Genomic DNA, 14390 nt, shown 5'->3' with positions numbered 1-14390 from the left:
ACCATTTGTATGGTTTTTGGACAATAAAAAGATAGAGAACTAAGGGCTGAATAGAAAAAGAAAAAGAAAAATTGAGCTGTCGAGTGGCTGAATAAAAAAAGAAAAAGGAGAACTGAGGGGTCAAGTTACACATAAAGGTAAGACATTAAAGATTCAAACAGTCCTCCACTTCATTAATCAGGGAACTTGAATTCTGCCTGCAATGGTACCAGCTGTTTCCCCGCTAAGGCAAAAGAAATTGGTACTGCAGCAATACATAATGGCTTTGAAAAGAAAAAAAGAAGAAAGAAAATATACATATATAAATTTAAGCACAAATTTAATCTTTAACCCTACTAATCAATCACCTTTTGGGCCCATCCTCCAAGAAAATCATAGTTTTGACCTCACTTTATTTTTTTATTTATTTTTATTTTTTGAGATGGAGTCTTGTTCTGTTGCCCAGGCTGGAGTGCAGTGGCGCGATCTCTGCTCATTGCAACCTCTGCCTCCCAGGTTAAAGCAATTCTTCTGTCTCAGCCTCCCAAGTAGCTGGGATTACAAGCACATGCAGCCATGCCTGGCTAATTTTTTTTTTTTATTTTAGTAGAGACAGGGTTTCACCGTGTTGCCCAGGCTGGTCTCAAACTCCTAAGCTCAGGCAATCCACCCACCTCAGCCTCCCAAAGTGCTAGGATTACAGGTGTGAGCCACTGTGCCTGGCCTCCACCTCACTTTAAACACTCATACTCCATGAGGATCTCTAAAAGGAATGTTACCTAATAGGAGACTATAAGAATCCTATTTATTAACTATACTTAAATATTCTGTTGTCATAAATAAGTTTGCTTTACATGTCCCAGTAATGCTGCCCTTCACATATAAGGATGGCTAATCCTCTATTATTAAGATACATAACCCATTTATTTAGTGACAGTGGATTTGGACTGACTCAGAACGCCTCAGGCTAAATATAAATGGCTAAATATAAAATCTAAAACCACACTACTGAAGTGGCATATGTAGAGGAGGTCTACCACTGAGTCCCTTTGTCTCAAATGCTTGTAGCATATTTCTGCAGGCAAGAGCCAGGTCCAGCCTGCACACTCCATACCCTACACTAAGCTTTTAGGCCTCATTCCTTCTATGAGCTTTTTTGTGTTGGCTTGCGACAACCCTGAACCGATTACTCACACTCAGTCCCCTACCACTTAACTATCATTGCTCATCCAAACATGTGTTTTTCCCTCAACTACACTATAAACTCAATAGCTACAAGAACTGCAGGTCACACAAACCAACACTCACCATGCCTGGCATATAGCTGGTACTCAGTAACTGCTAAATAAAAGGATAAATGAAAAACTAAGCTAAGTAACCAGACTTTTTCCCTAATTTTTTCAACCAACACTATATCCCTAAACAAAAACTGTACATTCTTATAATTAAGAATGAATTAGGCCGGGCGCAGTAGCTCATACCTGTAATTCCAGCATTTTGGGAGGCCGAGGGGGGTGGATCACTTGAGGTCAGGAGTTCAAGACCAGCCTGGCCAACATGGTAAAACCCTGTCTCTACCAAAAATACAAAAATTAGCTGGACGTAGTGGCAGGCGCCTTTAATCCTAGCTACTTGGGAGGCTGAGACAAGAGAATCACTTGAACCCAGGAGGCGGAGGTTGCAGTGAGCCAAGATCACGCCATTGCACTCCAGCCTGGGCAACAGAGTGAAACACCATCTCAAGGGGGGAAAAAAAAAACCCCAGAATGAATTAATCCCAGTAAGTTCACAATTAACTCTTTTCTTTCCCAATCTTTACTAAGAGGTAGGAAGGAACCCTCCTGTCATCCAAAGCAACAAACAAGTCAAAGAAGATTCAACAATCCAACTGCTTTCCCGTAGGTGCTAATGCTCTATTTGCTCTGTATTACAACAACTGCAGAATATCCAGATGGTTCTCATACTTATTCACAAATAATTGGGCTTCTTCTATTGAAATCTATGTTCCCCATGTTTTCATGTTCAAGGTATGTTATGGGGTAGGGAGGTAGAACGTGAAAGGGATGGGCAATCAAAATCTTAATCAAGCAAGTTAGTCCCACCTACACAACTACTTACCTAACATCTATCAGTAATTCACATCTATGTTTTTAATTCCTTGCTTCAACTTCCAATCCTTTTATCAAGATATAATCAAAGACACCCTCTACTTAGGAGGCTAAAGCAGAAGATCAACAGTTCAAGCCCAACCTGGGCAAAATACCAAGACCCCATTTCCTTGCCCCCCAAAAAAGACAAAGACACCCCAAATGATATTATTGAACACAAAGTAGCCAAAAGTAATTCAACATGAGTTACTAACCTCAATGGGTTTTTCCTTGTAAAACTATAGGGCTTGGCTGGTCTGAAGGCAGTTGAGTTATCTCAACTGATTGTTCACAGTCAGTTACAGCTCCAACACCTTTCTACTCTTTCTCCCTTCTCACTGAAATGCACTTGACTAGTTAAAACAAACAAAAAAACAAACAAAAAAACCTATATGGCTTAAGCCTTAAACTAAAGAACAAAAATGTTTAGCTATGAAACTTTCACAGGGCACTTTCATTTTAAAAGATCAACTATTTATCCTTAAAGGATCTGCAAGAAATACGCTGTTTTTAGTTCGAAGCTTTGAGTTAAAAAAAAAGTCTAAAACTCTACTGATTTCACATTTAGTCATTTATATGTTATCACAGTAACAGTTGGAGGAAACATAATAGGAAGAAGAGTACTAAGGAGGAGGTGGAGGAGGGAAAGAGCAGGCTTGCCCTTTAAGCTGCTAAGTACCAGTGCTTGATGCTGAGTGCTTTATTTCTAATACTTCACTTAATCCTCGGAAAACAATCTGAAGAGGGCATTATTTTTACTACTTTTTTAGATAGGGAAATTAAAGATTAAAGAAGTAATGTGCCCAACATAAAAAGAAATTAACAAAACTAGTAAGTGATATGGCCAGGAACCGAACCATTGTGTAACACTAAAAGTCCTCCTTCTTAACTATTGTACAATATTTAAATTAGTCAGGTAATCCAAAAGTTTCAAAGTAAATCCAGTTTAGAGGACTAATTTTAGTATAGTGAGACTAGATTTAAGATCTAAGAATACAGGCTTCTTTTTAACCAAAAGCAAACTTGGTGCAAAGAATCTTTTCATCCTTCCACCTCCCCTCTTCCCCCATACACACACCAAAAAAATCTTAAATAAATACAGCAGATTTTAACTTTGGAAAAGGAGAAAACAATCATTTAAAAACAGCATGTCTTAAGTAGAGTAAGGCTGTACAGTCTTCTGATGCCAACAAGACATTTTATAAACACTGTCACATGAAAATACACAGCTAAACTGCATAATTTCTGATAGGTGAGCCAGTAGTATTAATAACTCAGTACCACTAGGTATGCCACGAGGCTCTATTCTGTTAATATTTTATCAACAACTCAGATAAATACTGAATAGCATACTTATCCAAGATGACATTAACTGAAGGCTGGAGAGGGATAGCCACCTTGCCTCATAACCAAAACAAAATTCTAACAAGCTGATTATCAGGCAGAACCAACGAGAAGAGGCAATATACCACCACCTCAACATTTACAAAAGCATACATATACTTATTAGAAATAAATGTAAAAACCTACTACTAGCTGGGTGCCGTGGCTCATGCCCATAATCGCAGCACTTTAAGAGGCCAAGGCAGCAGGATCACTTGCACCCAGGAGTTCAAGACCAACCTGGGCAACATAGTGAGACCCTAACTCTATTGACAATAAATAAATATAAATATAAATATATATATAAAACCTACTACTATACTGAAAAACCAACTACTAACATACCAGATGCTAAGGGTCTACAATAATAATTCAGACAAACACATGGGTTAAGTTGACCTCACACATCATTTAAAGAGCTGTAAAAGCATTCTCAGTGTAAACCTGTTGCTAAAAAGGTAAACATTATCCTAAACTGCATTATGAGAAAGATAGCTTTTTAGTCCAAGCGAGTCAATGAGCCTAGAATATTTCACAACAATCCAACCACACCTTGAGAAGTCTATATTCAGTTTAGGGCATCATTAGAGCCTGCTATCAAGCATGGCATACTATGGTGACACTTCTGGAAATGAGGTCTTAAGATGATCAGTGGAAGGAATTAGGAATATTCGGCCTAGAGAAGTATGAAGGGCAGTACCTGACCATTAATTGGATTTCAATAAAGATTTCTAAATAAATAAAGGATATGACAGGTATCTTCAAATATTTTAAGATATGTTACATGGAACATGACATTCTCCCTAAAGACAGAACCAGCATCAACAGATAAAAGTTTCCAATCACCAGGAAGTTTCTAGGAGAGATGTTGGTGCCATTTCTATATGGGGTGGGAAACTGGTCCCCTCACCTTAAAAAATCTAGGAATGGTCTGGCAAAATGCAGAGGGATCTCACTGCCTCCTTACTGCCTGTGGTACTAAGGTTTCTGAAAATGTATCGGTAACCTTTGTTAAGGGAGATACTGTGAAATGGTTACCTTCTTCACTGAATCTTAAGTTCCACAGCATGAACCCAAAGAACAGTGGCATAATCAGGCTTCAATGCTCTTAAGTATTCTTAAATATTCTTTGTACTTAAAGAATTAAATATTCTTAAATATTCTTCATTTGATGAATTAAAAACTAGCACAATCACAACTCTTAAAAGATAAATCTTATTTTTCTCCCATACTTACAATATGTAGAAATGAAAAATATGGTTCCAAATACTATTAAATATTTGTACCCAAGAACTAATTCTAATCCATTTTCCACACAGCAATAAAAATCACAGTAAAATGCATTTACCTCTGGATACCAACAGGGATTATATACAAAACAATCAAACTGCTCTGGAGACCAACAGATATTATATATAAAACAATCAAACTGACAGAAAAAAACAAATATCTTATTCCTAAAGAGTAGTATTAATTTTAATTTTACTTGCACTACTGAGTCATTCTTAATGATTTTTCAGAAAAACCTGCTCATTGTTTTAAAAAAAGTCAAGTAATGAGAAAGGATTTAATGAGATTTCCAGTCCTACTGCCCAGAAGTAATCTCTGTTAACTATTTCTGTGTATACTGCCAGCCATTTTCTATACAGGTGTGTATATAAGTATTTCTGGTGTTTTTTTTTTAATTTCTAATAGAACCACACAATAACAAATTTTGTCATTCAATACATCTTGGACTCCATGTCACCTTACATACTAACCTGCCTCATTCTTTTCAGTGGATCACAGGGCATTTCATTGTATGTAGTACTTCAATTTTAACTAGTCCTCTTGATGACATTTAGGCTGACTCCTGTCTTTTGGTATTACAAATGTTGCTGCAGTAAACATCCTGTACAAACTTCTTGGTATGTTTGTGCAAGTACAGGTACAGAATACATTTCTGAAAGTGAAACTTTGGTTGTTCATGTTTTTTATTCTGATAGCTACTGCTACTGATCTCCAAAGGGACTGTGTCAAAAACTTCAAACTCAGAAGCTTCTATTTTCCCCACAGTCTAGCCAAGACTAGTCATCACTACACTCTAATCTTTGCCAATCTGACAAGTGAAAAATTTTAATTTTGTTTTTAATTTGCATTTCTTCATGACTGAGGTTGAACATCTTTTCATGTATCTTTTGGCCTTCTATTTCTGTGAAATGCTTGTTACCTAGAATAAGGTCACACCCAAACATAGTACTCAAAAAGTCTTATGTTTGTACCTACGTAAGAATATTATATTCTCAAAGTAAAGGACAATTCAAGGCAATGCTTATGAAAATTCCAACTGCCTTTTTAACAGAAATGGACAAACTGATTCTAAAATTCATATGGAAATGCAAGGGACCCAGAATAGACAAAACAATCTGAAAAAAAAAAAAAGAAAGAAAGGCAGACACTGTTAAAGGTCTCACACTTCCAGTTTCAAAATTAACTTACTACAAAACCTACAATAATCAAAACATTATGGTACTTACATCAGCAAAGACATATAAACCAACAGAATAGAATTGAGAGTCTAGAAATAAACCCATAATTTCTGGTCAATTGATTTTTGACAAGGGTGCCAAGACATTCAATGGAGAAAGAATAGTCTTTTTAACAAACAGTATTGGGATAACTGGATATTCCACGCAAAAGAATGAAGGTGGGCCCTTATGTCACATCATATGCAAAAATGAACTCAAAATGGATCAAGTGTGAGAGTTAAACTATAAAATTCTTATAATCATCATCACATTGAATCAGGCAATGGTTTCCTAGATATATAAAGCACAAACAATAAAAGAAACACATATATAAATTGGACTTCATCACCATTTTAAAAGTTTCTGATGTAGAGGATACCATTCAGAAAGTGAACAGGTAATCCACAGAATGGGAGAAATATTTACAAACCATATCTCTGATAATTATCTTATAAACATTGCTGCAGTGAACACTCTTAGGTAAACATCTTTGTATACTGGTACAAGTATAGAATATATTCCTATCCAGTATCCAGAATAAACATATGTGTGTGTGTGTGTGTGTGTGTGTGTGTATACACACGTACATATAAAGAACTCTTACAACTCAACAAAAAAGTAAATAACCAAATTACAAAATGGTCAAAAGATTTGAATAGACATTTCTCCAAAAATATACAAATAACCAATAAGCACATCACACTTCCTAGTTTCAAAACTAACTTATCGCAAAATCTACAGTAACCAAAACATTGTGGTACTTGGATATGCAAAGACTTATAAACCAACAGAAGTCAGAGTGCAGAAATGATTTTTGCATATGCTGTGAGATAAGAGCCCACCTTCATTCTTTTGCATGAAGAATCCATGCAAAAGATCCTTGACACATCATTAGTCATTTGGGAAACGCAAATCAAAACTACAATGTGAAACCACTTCATACCCCCTAGGATGCAATGGAAAAAAAAAAAACCAGCAAAATGTTGGAGAGGATGTGGAGAAATTAATTAAAAGGAAGCCTCATACACTGCTAGTGGGAATGAAAAAATGGTTCAACCACTATGGCAGTTACTCAATAAATTAAAGATAGAATTACCATGACCCAGCACTTCTACTCCTAAGTATACACCTGAAAAAACTGAAAACATGTTTACACAAGAACCCATACATGAATGCTCACAATAGTGTTATTTTTTGACAAAAAGTAGAAACTGATGAATAAACAAAATGTGTATATCCATACAATGGAATATTATTCCATCACAAAAAGAAATGAAGTACTAACACGTGCTAGAAGCCAGACATAAAAGGTCACATATTGTATGATTCAATTTATATGAAATACCCAAAACAGGCAAATCCATAAAGACAAAGTAGATTAGTGGTTACCAGGGGCTAGCGAAAGGAGAGAAAGGGAAGTGACTGCTAATGGGTAAGGGGTTTCTTTCTGGGGTGATAAAAATGATCTAGAATTATATCAATATACAATTTTGTGACTATACTAAAAACCACTGAATTATACACTTTAAAATGATAAATTTTGTGGTAAGTGATTCTATCTTGAAAAAGAAAAATCCAGTAAAGGACAGGGTCTACAAAATACTTCATGATTTACCACAGCTATGAGAGAATTAATATTCATACTGTAGGTGGCTCTGGGTCTAAAACTGTGCATCCAGAACAAATAAGATTTAGTCGATGGGCATGATTTCAAGCACTGACAGTTATGGGGCCACAGCTGATATCAATTCCCAAGTGTAAACGATGTAGAAATGAGAGCTGAAACTAAGGAACCAGGCAAGCAAGCCCAAGAGAATGATTGCCAAAGCACATGTCCTTTAACTGCTATCTGGCAAAGCAATTACAGCTGTGCCCAACCTTAAGCAAATCCAGTCCTTTTAAGAACACATCTTTATCATAAATAAATGGGAGAGGGATACTGTGCTATGATGAAACAGGATGTAGGAGGAACTTAAAACAGCATACAAACAATAACAAGTGAACCTAATTTTATTACAAGTGACTAACATAACCCTTAGGCAGGGATGAAAAGAACCCAAGTAACTTCTGAAAACAGAATTTGCCTGTATACCATAAAGTTAAAGACAAATATTGTACTCTACTTTAAAACTGTGTTTCTCACCGGGGAATGAATAGGTCAGTAATTCTAAAACTACTTTTGTTTGTGTGTACTCGGATGAAACAAGTAAGTCAACATACTGTGGTTGAGAACAGTTTCTCACCTTTGGAGAAGGAAGTAACAAAGAGAAAAGGCCTGAACAGGAAAAAAGACCAAAATGGACCCTATGGTGGAAGAACAGAACTGGCAGCATCACTGGCAGTTTTTTATTTATATACATAGATGGATAGATAAGAAAATAAAAACATATGTGTTCATACATGTTACCAAACATATACACTGCTAGCTCTATCTACTAAGAGAGCCTAGAAGCAATGACACCCAGTAGCATGGAGCACACCTGGCACCCAGATCTTGGTTTCTAGATACCATTCTCTAGTAAAATGAACTCAGCTCCCTAGAAAAATGGTTGATTCCATGGCTGGTGCAAGCAGGAAAAATACAAGATACACCCAGAACATCATGTCATACCAGAAAGTAAATTAGTGCTCACAAAATGAGAGAGGGTATTGTAGAAAAGACACGGGAACAAATTTTCAAGTGCCCTCAATAATCAAAGCGAGAATGACTTGAGCAACAATTACTGGATTTTAACCCATAAGGTAAAATATCCACAAAGCCATGTAAATAAATTAATGGGATAATTAATAAGTAAAGAGGACAGTACTTCCTTAATTGTAGAATTCCAAATATAGTAAGAATGAGTGAAATAGAAAACTTGCCATTAAGCAAAGACCAAAGCAGTAATAACTGCTGCCAGTTAAGAACCATTGATAGATGGCAAAACTTGCCCATGTAAAGTATGATGGAACACAGGATATTGCAAAACTGGCCCATGATAAGTATGATGGGACACAGGATATTTGCAGTACCTCCCCACTAGAGGAAGGTATTAATTACAAAGTAATTACTAGTTATTATACAACTACAAGGTTAAAATGAACATTTATTATTACAAAGGAAAAAACAGTAACTTTACAATGAAGAAATCTGGCAGACACAGCCTTAACCAAGTGATCACATTAACTTCACCCATCATAAGACATGCTAATCATGGGTGAAGATCTGACAACCCCAAATTGAGAAACATTCTAAAAAATAACTAACAGTACTCTTCAAAAGTGTCAGTAACATTTATAAAAGATGGGAGAAAAAAAAGACTGAAAAGCTTAACAGATGGGAGGAGACTAACATGATGATAACTAAATGCAAGGTAGGATCCCAAATTGGATCCTGAACTAGAAAAAGGATAGTTTATAAATGTGAATGTCCCGGTTTTAATAATTATACTATGGTTATATAAGATGTTAACATTAGGAGTAACTGGGCAAAAGATATCCAGGACCTCTTTGTACTATTTTTATACCTTTTATGTAAGTCTAAAGTTATTTCAAATTTTAAAAATCAACATAATTTTAGAAGATTTTAGAAAAACCTCTCAAAGTAAAGTAAATCTTTCTACCATAATTGAATTTACATCCAACAGTTAACTACATCTGAATTATACTGCCACTCTGGAAGAATTTGGCATTTTTTGATCATTAAATTAAAAAGTGGGCATAATACTCCATCTACTGATACATCTGTTTGTATAAATTATTCTAGGTTTGAAAGAAATTTGGTACAAGGATGGAGGAAAGGGGTATCATACCATCTACATATTTTTTAAACCTGTCCATTTTGTTGCCATCCTATATTAAGCATGCAACCAGTGTTTTTTAAAGCCTTCAGCGAGCAACAATTATTTTATTAGCAATACAGAAGATGGAAAGGAAAGGAAAGGAAAGGAAAGGAAAGGAAAGGAAAGGAAAGGAAAGGAAACGGGAAAGGGGAAAGAGGAAAAAGGAAAGGAAAGGGGGGAGGAAGGGGCAGAAGGAAAGAAGGGAGGGAGGGAGAGAAAGAAAGAAAGTTTTTTTAGATTCCTTTATACCTTCTCCTAATACCTCCCCCACCATGACCAATGACATTCATTTCATAAAGCAGCTAACTGGTGAAACTAATTTTACAGGCTATGACAAACCAAACCCTTATGAAAAGACATTATGGTGGCATTCTTAACACCCTGTGCTTCCAGACCTAAATAACTACAGGTACAATGGGGAGCCACGTAAGCCTTTAAAAGCAGTTGACAGTCAAATACAATTTAATATCATTTAAAGCTACCAACTTTGAATCCTATAGGGTTAAGTTAAATGATAATTTATTTGCTGTCACAAAATGTACTCTATTATTATTTTCCATGTTTAAGTGGTGTTCCTCAAAAGCTAATTTTTCTAACCAACTAATGAATGAATGGAATATTTAAATAATCTTAGTTTAAGATGAAAAACAGGCATGTTATTTCTAAATTCCACCTGCAATTAATAAAACGTACATTAGTAAGTCCAATACATAGTTTACCGAACTCAAGGACTTTTACCTACAGTAATTCCATTCTATAGATGGAGAAAATAATGTATAGTAAGAGTAAACCGGTTTTTTTCCTAAAAAAAAAGAAATAGCAGCAAAGAATTCCAGTGACTCCCTAAAAATGAGAATGCCACACAACTATGTACATGTAAGGAGACTTTAAACACTGAGGCTATGACTGGAATAGATCACTAAGGGATTGGTATTAGAGATGAAAATATAGGTGGTCCTGTCCCTAACATCACTGAAACATTCAACACCTTACAAAATAAAGGGAATATTCAACACCTTACAAAATAAAGTAAAAAGGCACGCGACAAGCAAAAGAAAGCCACCTAATGAAGACCCTAAAAAGGAAATCTAAGGAAGAGTTCTGACTTTGGGGGGGGTCTACTTAGAATAAATGGATAAAAAGGAAAAAGGCAATAGACACAGGAGGTCTAGCATTTTCCATGAGAAATAAAATTCAGTACATTTTGGTCTTGATTTCAAATAATAGTAAAATTGCTTCCAAACAATAACAGTTCTGTGAGCAATAAATAATACATAAAATGTATTTACAGGCTAAAAAGTAAAATTTAAGGGCTTAACTTCATTGATCTATACTAAGGGTTTAACTTCATTGTCTACTGCTAGGTGAACACTAAATACTGAATCCTGAAATAGTACAAACCCAAACCAAAGTATAATCAAAATCATAATTTGATAAAACCATGAGAAAAGCATTAAGATTATAAAAGCTACTCTATGTTTCCTAGGCATCCCACTCACCTCTCAGAAAAAAAAAAAAAAAAAAAAAAAAACATGTGAAGCCTTGAAATTAGCAGTTAAAAGACCAAAAGTAACTCCCCTAAATCTATTCATCAAGTAAGGTAAGGGAAATTAGCATTTGCTGAGAGGCTCTTTCATGCCAGGTACTTGTACACACCCTGCCTGGTCTAATTCTAACAAACCTGAAGTAGTCATAATCTCTTTACAAGTGAGGAAACCAAGGCTTAGAGGAGTCAACTTCCTTGCCGTTTGTTAGAACAGTGTTTCTCAATCTTGGCACCATTGACATCTGGGGCTAAAAAATTTTGAGGGTGGCGGGGGGAGGTAGAAGATGCTGTCTTACGGATTGTAGCATGCTTACCAGCATCCCTGGTCTCTACACACTGGATGCCAGTAGCATACTTTGAGTTGTGGCAACCCAGCATTTCTCTAAACATTGCCAAATGTCCCCTGGGGGCAAAACAATCCTGAGATGAGAACCACTTAGAAGGAAGAAGCCAGCATTTTCATTCAATTGACAGTAGGTACGTCCCAGAGTCTGTTCAAGATGAATAAAGGACAAATTGAGGTCTCTGCCTTCAAGAGCTCACTTTGAATCCTGGTGCTTGATTTAAAACCTCTCTCCATGCATAGCTATATGAGCCTCACATCATGACAGTCTGACCTATATACTCCCTTCAGCCAGCCCCTAAATTAGCTCACTCCTTCAACCACAATCAATGGCACCTTCACTGACCCAAATGACATCTTGCAGTCATGTCTGATTCAACTATTCCCTTAATTCTCTGTATCTAGTCACTGTCCAAGTCCTGCTGATTTTTCCTAGGAGTAAAATATCTCTGTCATCCATCCCTACCCTTCATTCCCATTACTCTAATATAGATAGAAACCAAACTCCCTTTATCTTCTAACAGATGAAATCAGGAGTAACTAATCTCTCTTGGCCCCTCATATGAATTACGGGTACATATCAAGATATAACTGATCTACCAACTTTTAGGATAGAGGGCTGGCAGACTTCAGAGCAGTCCCCAGTGACCACATCTTTCTCTGGGGTGGGGAGGGATGCTGGAATTTCTCATCTGATACTAGTTTCATAAGCCAAATATTAACTCTTAAGTAAACAGTAACCCTCACAAGCAGTAAGAAAAGGACACAGCAGAAATTAGTTTGCATACCACTACAAAGTGGTTTGCATGCTATTTCTGGCATTTCTGCCATGAACTGCTTTTGCCTGTTTCAAAAGAAGGTAGAACTGACACTCGACAGAGCAAGTGAGGTACAACTCCCAAAGAAAGCTTAATTAAGCCAACTAATATTTCCACCTGATGATGTAGAAACCTAGATGAAGGCAGGTAAAGCAAACATGCTGCTAGGGAAACACTAAAATAGATGGCCAAACAAAATCTAGTGAAATTCCTGCATACAAAGAGAGATATAAATCTCATATATAACATATACAAATAAAATCACAGCATCAAAAGGCTAATTTATTTATACTACAAATGAAAAAGGCTCCGATTTAAGATGAGAGGAAATCTAGGACCTGGTTCAAAGTTGGATCTTGCCCTTAGGCAGAGAATAACAGAACGTTTATGTACTAATGTACTAATGCTCTATTCTTTTTAACTTCAGGACACCATAACCAAGATAAATTTCTGAAATTCACAACTTAACCAAAACTTTTAATTTTTACTTTGTGTGTTTAAATTTAAAAAAAAACACATTTACATATTCAAAAAAAGTCTGATGAGTGACATCCTAAATATTTCCACTTATTATTTCTGAGTTTTCCTATAAAAGGCTGATGGCAAATATATTTATTATTTAGGGTCCTGCTTTTTCCAACTTTATCAAGCTGTTTTAAGTAAGTAAATAAATAAATGAAAGTAATTTCTATAAGGATACATCAATATCTCAAAGCTTTCTAAAAGAATAAAGAATGTCATACTAAACCTGGGCACGGTGGCTCATGCTTGTAATTCCAACAATTTGGGAGGCCAAGGCAATAAGACTGCTTGAGTCCAGGAGTTCAAGACCAGCATGGGCAATATATCAAGACCTCGTCTTTAAAAAAATTAAGAAATTAGCTGGGTATAGTGATGTGTGCTTATAATCCCAGCTACTCAGGAGGCTAAGGCAGGGAGATCGCATTAGTCCAGGAGTTAGGGGCTTTGGTGAGCTATAATGATGCTACTGTGTTCCAGCCCAGCCTGGGTTAGAGTGAGACTCCATCTCGAAAAAATAAATAAATAAATAAATAAATAAACACAAAGGAAAAAAAAAAGGATGTCATACTAAATTAATGTATTTCCTTCTGAGGGAGGGACACAAGTTTAGGTCAGCATGTTTATGAAATGACCAAATGTCAAACCAAAAGGCCTTTACTTAAGAAAGCAATTACAACTAACAGGTATATTAAATAATTCCAATTCACACATTCTCTAATACCTATAGCAGAATTAAAAAAGCAGAGATAGAAATTGAATCAGACACCCAGTTACGGCCATCTTAAGATAATGCTTCTGACCCCGACTATTACTGTCTTCTGTCTATAACCTAGGACAGCTTTTCAACATTTCATTCAAACTTTTTCTAAACACATCACAAGTTTAGTCTAAACCAACCTAATTTAACACAATTGGTGTAATTTATTTGTAATTCTACGATTTATACTTTTGTCGTAGCAACTTAAAGCCTGAAGACAGAAGATACACAGTTGACTCTTTAACAACATGAGTTTCAACTGTAAAGGTCTACTTATACTCAGATTTGCTTCTGTCACCCGAGACAGCAAGACCAACCCCTCCTTTTCTTCAGCCTACTCAAAGCGAAGACAATGAGGATGAAGACCTTTATAGTGATCCACTTCTGCTTAATGAATTATAAATATATGTTCTCCTCCTCATAATTTTCTTGGTAAGTTTTTTTCTCTACTTTATTGCAAGAATACAGTATATAATACATATAACATACAAAGTATGTGTTAATTGACTGTTTATGTTATCAGTGAGGCTTCCAGGCAACAGCAGAGACTATTAGTAGTTTAGTTTT

The 14390-nt window shown here is 35.9% G+C and overlaps 1 protein-coding gene and 1 long non-coding RNA gene across 8 annotated transcripts in view; one reads left to right on the top strand and one right to left on the bottom strand.

Annotated features, from left to right (window-relative positions):
- ATP2C1 (ATPase secretory pathway Ca2+ transporting 1) overlaps positions 1–14390 on the bottom strand; it is a 161207-nt gene that overhangs the window by 100124 nt on the left and 46693 nt on the right. The window lies entirely within an intron of this gene.
- LOC129532677 (uncharacterized) lies at positions 1845–14247 on the top strand. The gene is made up of 3 exons (XR_008678517.2): positions 1845–2006; positions 5030–5158; positions 14024–14247. It is a non-coding gene; the product is annotated as an uncharacterized lncRNA (long non-coding RNA).

This window comes from Gorilla gorilla, chromosome 2 (genome assembly GCF_029281585.2).
Source record: "Gorilla gorilla gorilla isolate KB3781 chromosome 2, NHGRI_mGorGor1-v2.1_pri, whole genome shotgun sequence".
NCBI lineage: Eukaryota > Metazoa > Chordata > Mammalia > Primates > Hominidae > Gorilla > Gorilla gorilla.
This window is presented reverse-complemented; position numbering and strand designations above follow the sequence as displayed.